Genomic DNA, 15467 nt, shown 5'->3' with positions numbered 1-15467 from the left:
CGCATCAGTGTGAACCCGGGCTGAAAATCATCATGTACCAACTCATTCAAAAAGGGATAGGGTACATTCCCCCTCACCCTCAGCTGACTTTGAGGAGACTGTAGATGGTTAGTTGATATTAAGCTGGCCAGGCCTGCAAGACTGTTGCCCATGTGCTAATGACCCAAAATATCAAGTATTCAAGTGAGGGATTTCCCAAAAGGGGTATTTCCAAAACCACCGCAGAAGCAAAAAGGGTTAAACCTGTCTATGACCTTGTCACTGAAGGCAGCAGGATGCCTGTGGCTGAACATCCCGAGAGGAACGTGTGGTATGCAGTAGAGGAAATGCAGGAAGGCTGAGAGGGTCAATGGGAAACACTGTGCGCATGCTGAGAGGCAGATTCAATTCGCCCACACAGACTCAAGATGTTGTAGCCAGAGCTCCAACATTAACCCGTCGGGACAAGTGGAACACAGTAGTAAGAACACCCCAGGCTCCCTTCAAAAGGCAATGCTTTAAACCAGGGGTGGACTGATAACTCATGGGGCCCCCGGGCAATAGGGGATCATGGGGCCCCTGTGTCCTTGCCCAATCTCAAAAAAGCCTATGAAAAAGGTACCACGGGCATCTCATAGGGCCCCCTACTGACCCCAGGCCCTCGGGCAGTGCACGAGTTTCCAAATGGTCAGTCCGCCCCTGCTTTAAACGTACCACAGCAGTGACTTGGAAAATGCCCTGTGACCCCACAAGCAGACTAGCTTGAAGTGCCAGACAGGAACCAGGGGAACAAACCCCATCCAGACAGTTTTCCCCCTCCCAATGGGCATATTTCTTAAAGTGTTACTAAACCCAAGACCCTGCATTTACTATTCAGTACACACAACATGTAAATGCAATTATTTTAGTAAATATAAACGGCTAAATACATTTTCTCATCAGCAGTTAGAGCAGTCTTGTGACTTCTATCAGTGTCCAGAAGAGCACTGGTTAAACCTAATGAGGAGGAGTTTTCATTCTCCCCAGATTGTCCTATGAGGCTGCATAACTCCTGACCCTCTGTCTGGACAATGCTGACTGGCCCTGTGTTGATCACATGCACTCTCCCAAGAAAAAAGAAAAACCTCTCTAGCAATACACACCAAACTGAGCATGTACAGCTTGCCAACAAGGCTCTGTTCTATCAGCAGATGGATTGGGGACAGTACAAGAAGCAGAGGATCAGAGGAGACATAGGATGAAATAGCCATTTTACACAATGTGGAGGATTAACCCCTTAGGTTCCAAAGGGAGTATAACAAGCATGCTTTACTGCATATACAGGCTGATTGTACTGTTGTGGGTTTAGTAACACTGTACGGAGTCTTCACAGACAGGGTTCCACCAAATGGGTGTATTACAGCCTGGGATCAGTAAAGTACTCTCTGGCACTCAGCGGCAACTCACAGGTTATTCAAGTAACTAGGAGAGTTCCTCAGTAGAGCCCAGTGCCAGAAGGGCACAGTACACCCCTCTGCAGCAACAGAGAGATGCAATGTCCCTCTGTTGCTGCAGAAAAATAATCTTGATAAAAAGGATGAAATTCAAAGAAATGGTTTACTTCTCAGAAAAAAGAAGACATCCGTTCTCCAAGGACACAAGCAAAAAACAGGGGTATGATGGGAGTGAGAAGGGTAATACTGGCCTGTCTTTGTCTGCCAGTGTCCACTATCCTGAGGGCAGCAGCATAACCCAACATTCCTGAATTACATTTCCTTGTGTCCCTTATGCAGGCCTTAGATGAGGAGAAAACCGGCCGATTTTTCTTTAAAAAAATGAAAAATCGGTTGTTCAAGCAGCCGATGTTACCAGGAACGGTAAAAAAAAAAATCGGCCGATTTTCATCCCGTCTATTTTCATCCCGCAAAAAGTGTCCCTGCAGAGAGCTCCGCTATTTCTTTGACAGTTCTTTGACATTTATAGCGGTTGCAACATTGTATCTATTTGTATCCATTTCGGATACAGATGTTTTTATTCGGAAACAAATAGATACATTGTTGCAACCGCTATAAATGTCAAAGAACTGTCAAAGAAATAGCGGAGCTCTCTGCAGGGACACTTTTTGCTGGACTGGAATTCTTCTTCTTCATCCTCTTCTTCTTCTTCCTCTTCTTCTTCATCCTCTTCTTCTTCTTCTTCATCCTCTTCTTCATCTTCTTCATCCTCTTCTTCTTCTTCTTCCTCTTCTTCTTCTTCATCCTCTTCTTCCTCTTCTTCTTCTTCTTCTTCTTCATCCTCTTCTTCTTCCTCTTCTTCTTCCTCTTCTTCCTCTTCTTCTTCTTCCTCTTCTTCTTCTTCATCCTCTTCTTCCTCTTCTTCATCCTCTTCTTCTTCCTCTTCCTCTTCTTTTTCTTCTTCTTCTTCATCCTCTTCTTCCTCTTCTTCATCCTCTTCCTCTTCTTCTTCTTCTTTTTGTCTTCCTCTTGCAGGTCACTGCTCATGCGCAGATTTTTTATCGGTAAAAAGATCGGCCGATTTGCCCATAATTGCCGCGAAAATCGGCCGATCGGCAGAATCGGCCCATCTTTTTCCAACTTTACCGATAAAAAAAATCTGCCAAAATACCGAAAAACGGCCGAACAATTAGCCCACTAACGATCCGAAAATAGGCCGATTTTCGACCCATCTATGGCCTGCATTAATGTACATATAAGAAAATTATTTTTTTCTTTGTATGTAACATGACACAATGCGACTTTACATGTTCTGTATGCTGGATGTAGTTCTCAATATCTGTTCCTATTCTGTATTTAGGTAAATTGCACAGTAGCATTTCTCTTATTTTGTATGCTGGGTGGAAATCTCAGTGTCTGTTGTTGTTGTTCTTTATGCATGGATTCTGCACAGTAGCTCTTCTTATGTTCCTAGAATTGGACACCACATAATACATTTTCTCTTGCATTCTGGAAGCAATTTCTGAGCGCTGTTCTCATTTGCCATTTACAAATTTCGGTGTCTGTGCAAAATCTCCCTTATTTACTGGTATATTCCCTACCAGGACCCCATTTAAGACCTTCTCCTTAAACAATTTAGCTACACTCAGTTTTGCCATTTTCCTATCACCCTATAAACTGGTCTCATTAATACCTCTATAAATGCGAGTGCTACGAAGGAGAGGAGAACAAAGAAACCCTGATGGGAGAAAAATATATTAAACCGGAGCGAAAATCTTTTTCTTTTAATCCTTTGCATAAAAAAAGTTTTCCTTTTTATAGGCTTTATTTTCACCCAGTGATCCTGTCAGGAAGTCTGTTTTTTTTTCTCAACTTTCTGTTTCAATAATTTTTATTGTTTTGAAAAAGCACAAAGATGAACAAACATACAAGGAAAACATAGTTCTGAATAAGGCAACATACAGTTGCAAGAAAAAGTATGTGAACCCCTTGGGATTACGTGGAGTTTTGCATGAATTGGGCATAAAATGTGCTCTGAACGTCATCTAAGTCACAACAATAGAAGAACACAGTCTGCTGAACATAATACTACACAAACATTAGATGTTGCCATGGTTTAATTGTACATAACATGTAAACATTCACAGTGCAGGGAGGAAAAAGTATGTGAACCTTTGGACTTAATAACTGGTTGACCCTCCTTTGGCAGCAATAACCTCAACCAAACGTTTCCTGTAGTTGCAGATCAGACCTGCACAATGATCTGGAGTCATTTTGGACCACTCCTCTTCACAAAACTGTTTCAGTGTAGCAATATTCTTGGGATGTCTGGTGTGAATCGCTCTCTTAAGGTCATGCCACAGCATTTCAATCGGGTTGAGGTCAGAACTCTGACTGGGCCACTCCAGAAGGCGTATTCTGTGCTGTTGCAGCCATTGTTTTGTTGAATTACTTGTATGCTTTGGGTCATTGTCCTGTTGCATCACCCATCCTCTGCGGAGCTTCAGTTGGCGGACAGATGGTCGTACGTTTTCCTGCAAAATGTCTTGATAAACTCTGGAATTCATTTTCCCATCAATGACAACAATCCGTCCAGGCCCTGAGGCAGCAAAGCAGCCCAAACCATGATGCTCCCTCCGCCATGTTTTACAGTGGGGATGAGGTTTTGATGTTGGTGTGCTGTGCCTTTTTTTCTCCACACATAGTGTTGTGTGTTCTTCCCAAACAACTCAATCTTGGTTTCATCTGTCCACAGTATATTTTGCCAGTAGTGCTGTGGAACATCCAGGTGCTCTTTTGCAAACTTCAAACGTGCTGCAATATTCTTTTTGGACAGCAATGGCTTCCTCCGTGGTGTCCTCCCATGTACTCCATTCTTGTTTAATGTTTTCCTTATTGTAGATGTGTCAACAAAAATGTTAGCATGTGTCAGAGATTTCTGTAGGTCTTTAGCTGACACTCTGGGATTCTTCTTTACCTCATGCAGCATTCTGCGCTGTGCTCTTGCAGTCATTTTTACAGGACGACCGCGCCTAGGGAGAGTAGCAACAGTGCTAAACTTTCTCCATTTGTAGACAGTCTGTCTTACCGTGGACACATGAACATCAAGGCTTTTGGAGATACTTTTGTAACCCTTTCCAGCTTCATGCAAGTCAACAATTCTTGATCGTAGGTCTTCTGAGAGCTCTTTTCTGCGAGGCATGGTTCACATCAGACAGTGCTTCTTGAAACCAGTAAACCCAAAACAGGTGTGTGTTTTTTAAGGGCAGGACAGCTGTCAGCAACACATCCAATATCATCACACTGATTGGAGTCAAGGTTGGCTCACTCCTGGCTCCAATTAGCTCTGGGAGAAGTCATTAAGCTAGGGCCTCACATACTTTTTCCTCCCTGCACTGTGAATGTTTACATGTTATGTGCAATTAAACCATGGCAACATCTAATGTTTGTGTAGTATTATGTTCAGCAGACTGTGTTCTTCTATTGTTATGACTTAGATGACGTTCAGAGCACGTTTTATGGCCAATTCATGCAAAACTCCACGTAATCCCAAGGGGTTCACATACTTTTTCTGCAACTGTATAACATGAATTGCATGTATAAAAGTGTCATACAATGTCAGGCTATGCAAATGGTATGAAGTACAACGTTTTCAGAGACCCTTAGACTTACATACGGCCTATTTATTCAAATGGGGTATAAATTGTGTTCTTGAAAACAACACCACAATGTGCTGTGAAAGAGAATGTTAGGACATCTGTATACATTCACCGGCCACTTTATTAGGTGCACCTGCTCAATTGCTTGGCAACACAAATTGCTAATCAGCCAATCGCATGGCAGCAACTCAATGCATTTAGGCATCTAGATGTGGTGGAGATGACTTGCTGAAGTTCAAACTGAGCATCAGAATGGGGAAGAAAGGGGATTTAAGTGACTTTGAACGTGGCGTGGTTGTTGGTGCAAGACGGGCTGGTCTGAGTATTTCAAAAACTGCTGATCTACTGGGATTTTCACACACAACGATCTCTAGGGTTTACAGAGAATGGTCCAAAAAAGAGAAAATATTCAGTTGTGTGGATGGAAATGCCAAAAATGTCAGAGGTCAGAGGAGAATGGGCAGACTGGTTGCTGAATTTGGCGTAAACAACATGAAAGCATGGATCCATCCTGCCTTGTATCAACGGTTCCAGTTGGTGGTGGTGTAATAGTGTGGGGGATATATTCTTGGCACTAACAAGGTTTACTTAATAAAGTGGCTGGTGAGTTTATAGAAAGCTCCCCCTCTCCCACGTAAGGAATGAGGGATTACAGCCCTGAATTCGAGTTGTGTAACTGTGCCTCATAAACAATTTTCAAAACAAAACCTGGGGGAAAAGATAGGGACAGATAAAAGGGGGGAAAGAAAGAAGAAAAAGAGGAAGCGCAGAAAGAATTAGACTAGAAAAGGGGTATCCCTGATGGTCGACCCTCCTCCAGGACTGGGACCCAAGTCCCTCCACCCTCACTGCATCAGTCTGTACATTGCAAATATTGATGCCAAGGTCCCCAGATCTTCTCAAATTTTGATTGCTTATCTAAAAAGATGCTGGCTAATTTCTCGTAGATCAAAATCCATGAGAGTATGTTCTTGGTAGGAGTCACTTGAACCACTGAACTCTTCCACACCTTGGCAATTGTCGGAAACATGAAAAAAAAATGAGGGTCTGGGTGTGCTTGGGTATCTGCGACAGGCTCATTTAGGAGCACCACCTTGGCACTCTTCGCCAAATTGACATTGGTCACAGTGTGGATAAGTGTGAATACTCTGATCCAGAACCTCCAGACTTTGGGGCAGGTCCACCATGTATGGTACAAGGCGCCCTCCTGTCCACATCCCTGAAAGAGGGGATACCCTAGGGTATATCTTTGTGAGTCTGGAGGGGACCAGGTACCACCTGGAGAGGACTTTATAATTCGCCTCAACCAAAGCCATGTTAAGGATGCCTTTAAGTATTCTTTCTGTCCACCTAGTCCAATCTTCTGCCAGTATCTCCATACCCAAATCTCCTTCCCACACCAGTTGGTAGGTCAATTTCATGGTGGACGTCAGGAAAAATCTGTATAACGCTGAGATGCCACTCCTGGAGCCAGAGTTTCTTTCAACTTTCTTTAACAGAACAAGCTGTCCAGCAAAAGTGACAGTTAGAGAGTTGAGACTAAACATTTAAATCAGAGCTGAAGGAGTTTTTGTAAAACCTGTGAGCAGGCAGGCTATTCATTGCAATATAATAAACCTGCCTGCCTGCTCACAGCGTTCTGCAGCTTGTGAACTGAGCTGCTCATGCAAAGCTCACCTTACATCACCGGTACGGTCCCTGTGTGCCAGGATGAATGACTCCTGAACATGTGCAGAAGTTACATCACCCTATGCCAGCCAATAAGGAGGCCCGAAGATTGGCACTCGGGGAGAAAATGCTGGTGCCTGCAAGGGACACTTCACAGATATCGGACTTTGAAGAGGTAAGTAGTGACTTTAGTTTTGCTGTAACACTAACAGGTGTACTCAGGGGCGGACTGACCATTTGGAAACTCGGACACTTCCCGAGGGCCCGGGGTCAGTAGGGGGCCCCATGAGATGCCCCTAGTACCTTTTTCATAGGCTTTTTTGAGTTTAGGCAAGGACACAGGGGCCCCATGATCCCCTATGAGTTGTCAGTCTGCCCCTGGGTGTGCTTACAATAATCAGCTTTTATTCATGTATGTAAAACCTTTATTCCAAGAGGTAAAAAAACCTGTTTGCTGCAACTGCTATAAAAAGTTTTACTTGGAGTTTGGCATTAATCTGTTAAGTCCTTATAAATCTGCTAATTAATCAACCACTGGCCTCTCCACAGGTTGACAGTTCTGCTGTCCAAAGGTGTCTCCACTGCTCCTCCATCCAGAGTGGAGACACTCTAAGACAAGAAGTTTGTTATTGGTCAGATCACCACGGGGAATAATAGAAAAAAACCCTACAAAAAGTATACTAACAAACCCAGCACATCTAAGGCCTGGTAAGGTGCAAAATATGACATTTTTGTTTTTGGGTTTAATACTGCTTTAAGGGTTGTATACCTTTTATAATCGTAGTATTTTCTTCAATATTTCCAGTTCCATTGAGGCCTAATACTATAGCTCAAACTATACTTCTGGGCTGCTGTGGTTATGACGGGTACAGTTCACATACATGGAAGCTGGAGTGCGCTTCCCTCGTCCATTTACAAAACGCACAATAGTCCAGAGACAACAGCTTGATAATTTTGCCTTCAGAGCCAAGGTGTCATGCCTATACATATTACATTTCTAAGTGATCTTGGATCTGAACGCTCTCCCTGCACACATCTGTATCTCACTATCTTTGTCCTTGTTTTCTCTTCTTGGCTTAGTCTTGCGTTCTTCGCTCCAAGAACAGGCAAAACACAATCACACTATTCAAAATCCTTTCCCTTAAACTGTTTACATTACTTCACTGTTTATCTGGCATATTTGTGGAATTATGTTATGAACCATGTTACATTAATATGTCTTCAATGGAATCTGTCAGGAAAGAAATATCGGTGTTCCCCCCCAAGGTTCACACTTTGTTCTCTGGCAGCTTGCCTTCTACTGTCCACTGTCCTGGGAGAAATGTTTACTTACCTGAGATCACTCGGCCCCTTCTTCTCACTGCTGGACAAGGACACGATTACTGTTTGCCCACACTGCCTAGTCTTGTACGGCACCAATGCTGTTCGGCACCCGAGAAGGAGGCTTTTCTGCGCCTGTGCTGCCGCTGCCTAGTGTCACTCAACCTCAGTCACACTTTGTGAACAGTCACAAAGAAAGAAAATGTAAAACCCATGCCCTGAATAGCAGTACTTGGTGTGTCTCCTCTATCCCTTGTCTACGATTAGCTTTCTCTGTACTTTATGCCACTGTCAATTTCCACTGTATCTTTTCTATTCCCACCTGGGCCTCGTGTGACGGGAGTCACTTTGGGTGGGGGGCCCATGGAACACAGCTCAGTTTGGAGAGGTGGGGAGACCTCTGACTCAGCTCCCCATATCCCTCTTATGTGTAAGTCACCCTGTGCCTGTTAGGGGTACAGGGTGATCTGGCCTAGCATTGTGTAGACATGTCTAGGAGAGTGGCCTTAATCTTTGATTTTATTGAAAATAGCAATTAGCAATATCACACTATCTGAGATTTTTTTCTCCCTGGTTGAATGGTGGAGCCTATTCTGATGGTGAGGAATCCTATAGAGTGGATACGAAAGAGGGTTTAGGATCCCATTAAATTCCTAAAAGGCGTTTCATTCACCAAAATCTGGTGAGTGTAATTGATATTGGTTTGCACTGGTGGAAGGTGGAAGTTTTCTTTGCATCTGAAGAATTTCTGGATTTCTTATTTCTACACAAATTTTTTGTGATTCACAAAACTTTTGGTGTCTATTTATTATGATGGACTTTCACTACTAATATTGTTTATGATATATTCAGTAGTATTGTGCACTTTATAGATTGATTGTATTTGGAGGTCTATGTTTGCGCTGTTTATTTATAATTGTTACATTTTGTGTGTTTCATCACATTGCACAGCAACAGGGTAGATCCTGTAGTAATTTTCTTTGGCGCAGGAAGTATTTTTAGTTTAATGTCTAGGAGATAGGTGGGGTGGGGGTTGTTGATTGTTTGGTGTTATGTGGTTGCATCCCATTGTTCTATTATTTGTCTGGCTTGGGAGCAAACTATTATAGGATGTATGTGTTTATATGTATTAGCTTAGTGGGGGGGGCGGTGTCTCCAGCAGCCCTCCCTCCTGATGGGACTGTCTGCTGGTGTGAAGTTTGAATACTTGTGTGTCTCTTGTTACTAAATGTAGATTGCCCTGCCCTGTGTCATTATGCAGGGAGGGGGGATTTGTCCCCTGAGTGTATATATCTTGTATCTGTGTTAAAATAAACTAGTTTACTTTCTGGATTACTTTAAAATTGGTGTTGTCTAGTCTTGTATGGTTAGCTGTGGTGCCTGTTGTCAGTGTTCGGATGGGGAAGCGGTATTCTAACGGACGTACCCAGGTACAGTCTGGGGTCGGTTCCGTTACACCTCGGATGCCAGTCTGCCTCATCTTTCTTCCCTCATGTCCACACTCATATCCTGACAGAGGGAAACTGTTTTCCCTCTCAAGCCAGGATCTGTGCACCAGGGGGACCGTGACAGAGGAATGCCATCCCATGTGATTTAAATACAAAGCTGGTAAACATTACAGTAAACATATTTGTTTACTGAAATGACACCATCATTTGGTTTTATATAGGAAAAATGACTATTCACAAGCCAGAGTAGGAAACGATTCTCCTTGCAGGCTACACAGAAACCCAAGAGCCCCAGTAGAAACATAGCAAGTCCTACTGCAACGAACAAGAAGACTGTGTCCAGGAAGTGTGCTGAATAACTTCCTAATATATTCACAAAGGATTCACTTCCATATTTAATCCTCACACCCAGGCTTACGAGTACTAAGCCATTTATCTGAAGGAGGGAGGAAAAATACAATATTAGAAGAACAGTGGAAGACAGATGAATGGAATAGTGTACCTCTTCTGTGAACTCAAAGAAAACACGGAGAGTTCAGTGACCACACAAATGAAGGAGAAACAGAGACTCAACTTGTCCAATATGAACACTGAACCCCCAAAATACTGGTATAGTTTTTCATTCTAACCTCCAAACCTGGGGCTCTAACATAAGTGTCCGTCTGAGAGTAATGAGTTAACCTCCTCGGCGGTCTGATTCTTTCCGATTTTTTGTGCTGAAAGCGGTACCATTTTTTTGCATGGAAATATGTAGTTTTTTATTGTAGGCTGTAATTTTTAGGAATAACTCACTGAAATCTGTACGAACAAGAGTCTATTAAACATTCCGGGTATGATAAAATTTGAAACACGAAATCATAAATTATAATTTAATAAATAATCATAAAAAATAATAATATAATAATAATAAATTTAATTCAATAATATAATCAAACCAAAAACACTGAAATTTGAAATACAGAGGCAAATTCGCACATCGCTGAGCAAAGTCGCAAAATCGTTTTCAGTGTCTGATGACGAATTTCCCCCACGAATCATTATCACTCAATTCTGCAAGTGGTTCTGATTTACTATCGCTGTTCTAAAACCGGTTTTGACATAAAGGGACGCTTTTTGGACGCCATGGACTTTTCTAAGTTTCCAGGCAGAAAGAACATTCAAAATGCAGGCAGGGCGCAGGACAAAGCAGTAGGGACAAAATATATGTGAAATGCATTGAAACAGCAATGACAGCAAAAATGACATTTTTTAAAAATTTCAAATTTCCCGCCCGTAAGTCCCGACGTCACAGGGACCGGAACCCGGAAGCCGGATGCCGGCATCGGCCAGAGGAGATGGCCGGGGACGCTGCAGGGGACACATGGCGGGAGCGAAGGACAAGGTAAGTGCTGCAGGGACCCCCTGAGCAACGCCGCATGGTAAGCCCGAGTGTAGCTCAGGGTTACCGCTCTTGGTATAGAAATTTTACCCCGAGCTACACTCGGGATTACCGCTAAGGAGGTTAAGGCTCCAAGCACACGGGACGTTTTGATATCGCTGGTAATGTTAGCTGTGTAAAGTCATGTTAAAAACGTGGGTTTTTCAGCTTTTTTTAGTGTTTTTGCTTTATGCGTTTAGCGGCTTTTTGCGTGTCTAGCAGCGTTTTGCGGCGTCTGCGGCGTTTTTCTGCATTTGCGTTTTTAAAAAAAAAACTTTTTTGGTCAAAAAAAATCCAAAAACACCGGTTTGTGGCGTTTTGCTGTGTCTTACCGCATCTTTCAGTGTTAGAGCCTTTTTACAGCTAGAAAACTCCTCTAGAAACCCACTATCCCACATGGAAGAAAAATATATTTGAAATATATTTAAAAAATATTCTTCCCAAATATATTGCCATATATTTGAAATGCTACAATTTTCGCCATATTCAATAGATTTCAATATATATATATATATATATATATACATATACACACACACACATATATATTTATATACACGCTGCATGTTGAAATGCGTTTTTATTACAAAATATATGAAAAATATTTTAAAAAATACATTTCAGATATAATGTATGTATTTCAAAATACAAATCTACATTTTTGGAATGCATTTACAAATACAGGTGAAACTCAAAAAATTTGAATATCGTGCAAAAGTTCATTTATTTCAGTAATGCAAATTAAATGGTGAAACTAATATATGAGATAGACTCATTACATGCAAAGCAAGATAGTTCAAGTCCTTTCAACATGCAGTGTGTATATAAATATATATGTATGTGTGTGTAATGAGTCTATCTCATATATTAGTTTCACCTTTTAAGTTGCATTACTGAAATAAATGAACTTTTGCACGATATTCTAATTTTTCGAGTTTCACCTGTGTATCTAATATATTTTAAAATTACTTTTTTATACGTTAAAAAAAATCTGAAGAATATATTTAAAAAAACTATATTTTTAGAAAATATATTTAACATATAAAAAATGTATATAACATTTAAAAAAGTCATTTTAACATATATTTTTACATATATTTGTAAATGCATTCCAAAAATGCAGATTTGTATTTTTAAAGACATACAGTATTTGAAATGTATTCTTAAACATATTTTTCATATATTTTCTAATTAAAACACATTTCAACATGCAGTATATATGTATGTATGTATGTATATATATATATATACAGTTGCAAGAAAAAGTATGTGAACCCCTTGGGATTACGTGGAGTTTTGCCTGAATTGGGCATAAAATGTGCTCTGAACGTCATCTAAGTCACAACAATAGAAGAACACAGTCTGCTGAACATAATACTACACAAACATTAGATGTTGCCATGGTTTAATTGCACATAACATGTAAACATTCACAGTGCAGGGAGGAAAAAGTATGTGATGCCCTAGCTTAATGAGCTCCCAGAGCTGATTGGAGCCAGGATTGAGCCAACCTTGACTCCAACCAGTGTGATGATATTGGATGTGTTGCTGACAGCTGTCCTGCCCTTAAAAAACACACACCTGTTTTGGGTTTACTGGTTTCAAGAAGCACTGTCTGATGTGAACCATGCCTCGCAGAAAAGAGCTCTCAGAAGACCTACGATCAAGAATTGTTGACTTGCATGAAGCTGGAAAGGGTTACAAAAGTATCTCAAAAAGCCTTGATGTTCATGTGTCCACGGTAAGACAGACTGTCTACAAATGGAGAAAGTTTAGCACTGTTGCTACTCTCCCTAGGCGCGGTCGTCCTGTAAAAATGACTGCAAGAGCACAGCGCAGAATGCTGCATGAGGTAAAGAAGAATCCCAGAGTGTCAGCTAAAGACCTACAGAAATCTCTGGCACATGCTAACATTTTTGTTGACACATCTACAATAAGGAAAACATTAAACAAGAATGGAGTACATGGGAGGACACCACGGAGGAAGCCATTGCTGTCCAAAAAGAATATTGCAGCACGTTTGAAGTTTGCAAAAGAGCACCTGGATGTTCCACAGCACTACTGGCAAAATATACTGTGGACAGATGCAACCAAGATTGAGTTGTTTAGGAAGAACACACAACACTGTGTGTGGAGAAAAAAAGGCACAGCACACCAACATCAAAACCTCATCCCCACTGTAAAACATGGCGGAGGGAGCATCATGGTTTGGGGCTGCTTTGCTGCCTCAGGGCCTGGACGGATTGTTGTCATTTTTGGGAAAATGAATTCCAGAGTTTATCAAGACATTTTGCAGGAAAACATACGACCATCTGTCCACCAACTGAAACTCCGCAGAGGATGGGTGATGCAACAGGACAATGACCCAAAGCATACAAGTAATTCAACAAAACAATGGCTGCAACAGCACAGAATACACCTTCTGGAGTGGCCCAGTCAGAGTCCTGACCTCAACCCGATTGAAATGCTGTGGCATGACCTTAAGACAGCGATTCACACCAGACATCCCAAGAATATTGCTACACTGAAACAGTTTTGTGAAGAGGAGTGGTCCAAAATTACTCCAGATCGTTGTGCAGGTCTGATCTGCAACTACAGGAAACGTTTGGTTGAGGTTATTGCTGCCAAAGGAGGATCAACCAGTTATTAAGTCCAAAGGTTCACATACTTTTTCCTCCCTGCACTGTGAATGTTTACATGTTATGTGCAATTAAACCATGGCAACATCTAATGTTTGTGTAGTATTATGTTCAGCAGACTGTGTTCTTCTATTGTTGTGACTTAGATGACATTCAGAGCACATTTTATGCCCAATTCATGCAAAACTCCACGTAATCCCAAGGGGTTCACATACTTTTTCTTGCAACTGTATATATATTATATTTTGAAATATATTGAATACGGCCAAAATTGTAGCATTTCAAATATATGGCAATATTTGGGAAGAATATTTTTAAAATATATTTCAAGTATATTTTTCTTCCATATGGGATAGTTCTAGGTTTTTTTTTTCCAGCCAAAAAACGTCCCAGCCAAAAAGCGTTCATTCCAGTCTATGTGTGTATGGACACATAGGATAACATGCTGGGGAGTTTACTAGCTGTAGAAAAAGACGTCAAAAGCCAAAAATAGCCGCTGTAAAAACGTCCCGTGTGCATGAGGACTAAAAGTTCAAAAACAAACTAAACTACTAAAAAATGGCAATTTGGAATCTCTCTAGCTGTAAGCATAAGACTGAAAGCAGTTTTCAGGTGTGGGAAAATCCTGTCAATTGTATTTTATCTCATCGGTCACTGAAATTAAATTGCATGATCACAAATAATGTCCAAAAGCTTTGGACATTGCAAATATTGCTAAAAAAAACACAAGGATTGAAATGATGTCCTTTGCCTCCCTCTCCCACAATTATTTATTTTTTTGCACATGCGCAAATGTGCTGAACGGCTCTGCCAGGCTTTTGGAACCCCACAGAGACTTTCAGTACATCATTGCATGCATGGATTTTCCTTCACCCGCACACAAAGACAGTGCAGTTAAGAAAGTCCCTGACCTCTGTTTTGTTTGCACAGATGTGCTGCAGGGTCTCTGCCGGGTTCTGAAGGCCAGACAGAGCCCTTCGGCACATCTGTGCATGTGTCAGACATTGGAAGATGGTTCTATGCACTCTGTAGGTAACCATTTATGTTGTCCCTTGTCCTGTACATTACCCACTCATCTCATTCCTCCCACTGTAGGTAACCTGTACATTAATACCTTCACCTCCTCTAGCCTATTGGGGTCATTTACTAAAACCAGAAAGCGCAAAATCTGGTGCAACTCAATGCCAATCAGCTTCCAGATTTTGTAGCCAAAGTTTAATTAAACAAGCTGAATTTAGAAGCTGATTGGCTACCATGCACAGCTGCACCAGATTCCAAGTGCACTAGTTTTAGTAAATCTCCCCCTATGTGTTTGACCCTAGGTTCACATCTGTGCGGGTGGTGCGGCTGCGGATCCGCATGAAAATCCGTGCAGCTGCACCACCCGCACAGAGAATTGCGGACCTGCGGGCGGGTACCATTAGTTCTAATGGCACGCCGCCCGCACTGCAAAACGCAACCGTACTGGGAACCGAGGTTCCTGTGTGGGCTGCGTTTTCCAAAGTAGTGCAGGGACTTCTTCCCTGCGTGTTATGGGCACCCATTTAAATAAATGGGCTCTCGTGCCTGTGCAAAACGCGGCCCACACGGCTGCATAGATGTGAACCAGGGGTGACCTATGAAGCTGCTGACTGTACTGCAGCAATTCCAAGCTCCATGTTTTACCCCCCCTCAGCGGGTTTTTTCATTTTCAAAGAATTTTGGCAAAAGGATGAGATCACTTTGGGTTGTCGACTTTCTAAAGGGGTCATTTTATGGGTGTTTGCACAGACCTGGTACTTTTTATTCGACAGAAAGGGGAAACATTTTTTTTCTATTATTAAAGTAGGTTAATTTGTATGCAGGTGTGTGTAAACGCACGTATTCCCACGCAAGCAGCAAAAATGTGCTGCTGTTTAGCAGAT

The 15467-nt window shown here is 41.8% G+C and overlaps 1 protein-coding gene across 5 annotated transcripts in view; it reads left to right on the top strand.

Annotated features, from left to right (window-relative positions):
* DNASE2 (deoxyribonuclease 2, lysosomal) overlaps positions 1 to 15467 on the top strand; it is a 91335-nt gene that overhangs the window by 41180 nt on the left and 34688 nt on the right. The window contains exon 1 of one of the 5 annotated variants that reach the window (XM_089688829.1): positions 7424 to 7447. The exons of the other annotated variants lie outside the window; for them this stretch is intronic. The gene's annotated coding sequence lies outside the window, so the exon portion shown is untranslated. Of the gene's footprint in view, positions 1 to 7423; positions 7448 to 15467 lie in introns of those variants that run through there. 5 annotated transcript variants of the gene reach the window in all.

The sequence above is a fragment of the Staurois parvus genome, unplaced genomic scaffold (genome assembly GCF_062004578.1).
Source record: "Staurois parvus isolate SC_StPar_1 unplaced genomic scaffold, SC_StPar_1.0 ptg000456l, whole genome shotgun sequence".
In the NCBI taxonomy this organism is placed as follows: Eukaryota; Metazoa; Chordata; class Amphibia; order Anura; family Ranidae; genus Staurois; species Staurois parvus.
Note: the sequence above shows the minus strand (reverse complement) of the source record. Positions and strands in the feature narration are given on the sequence as shown.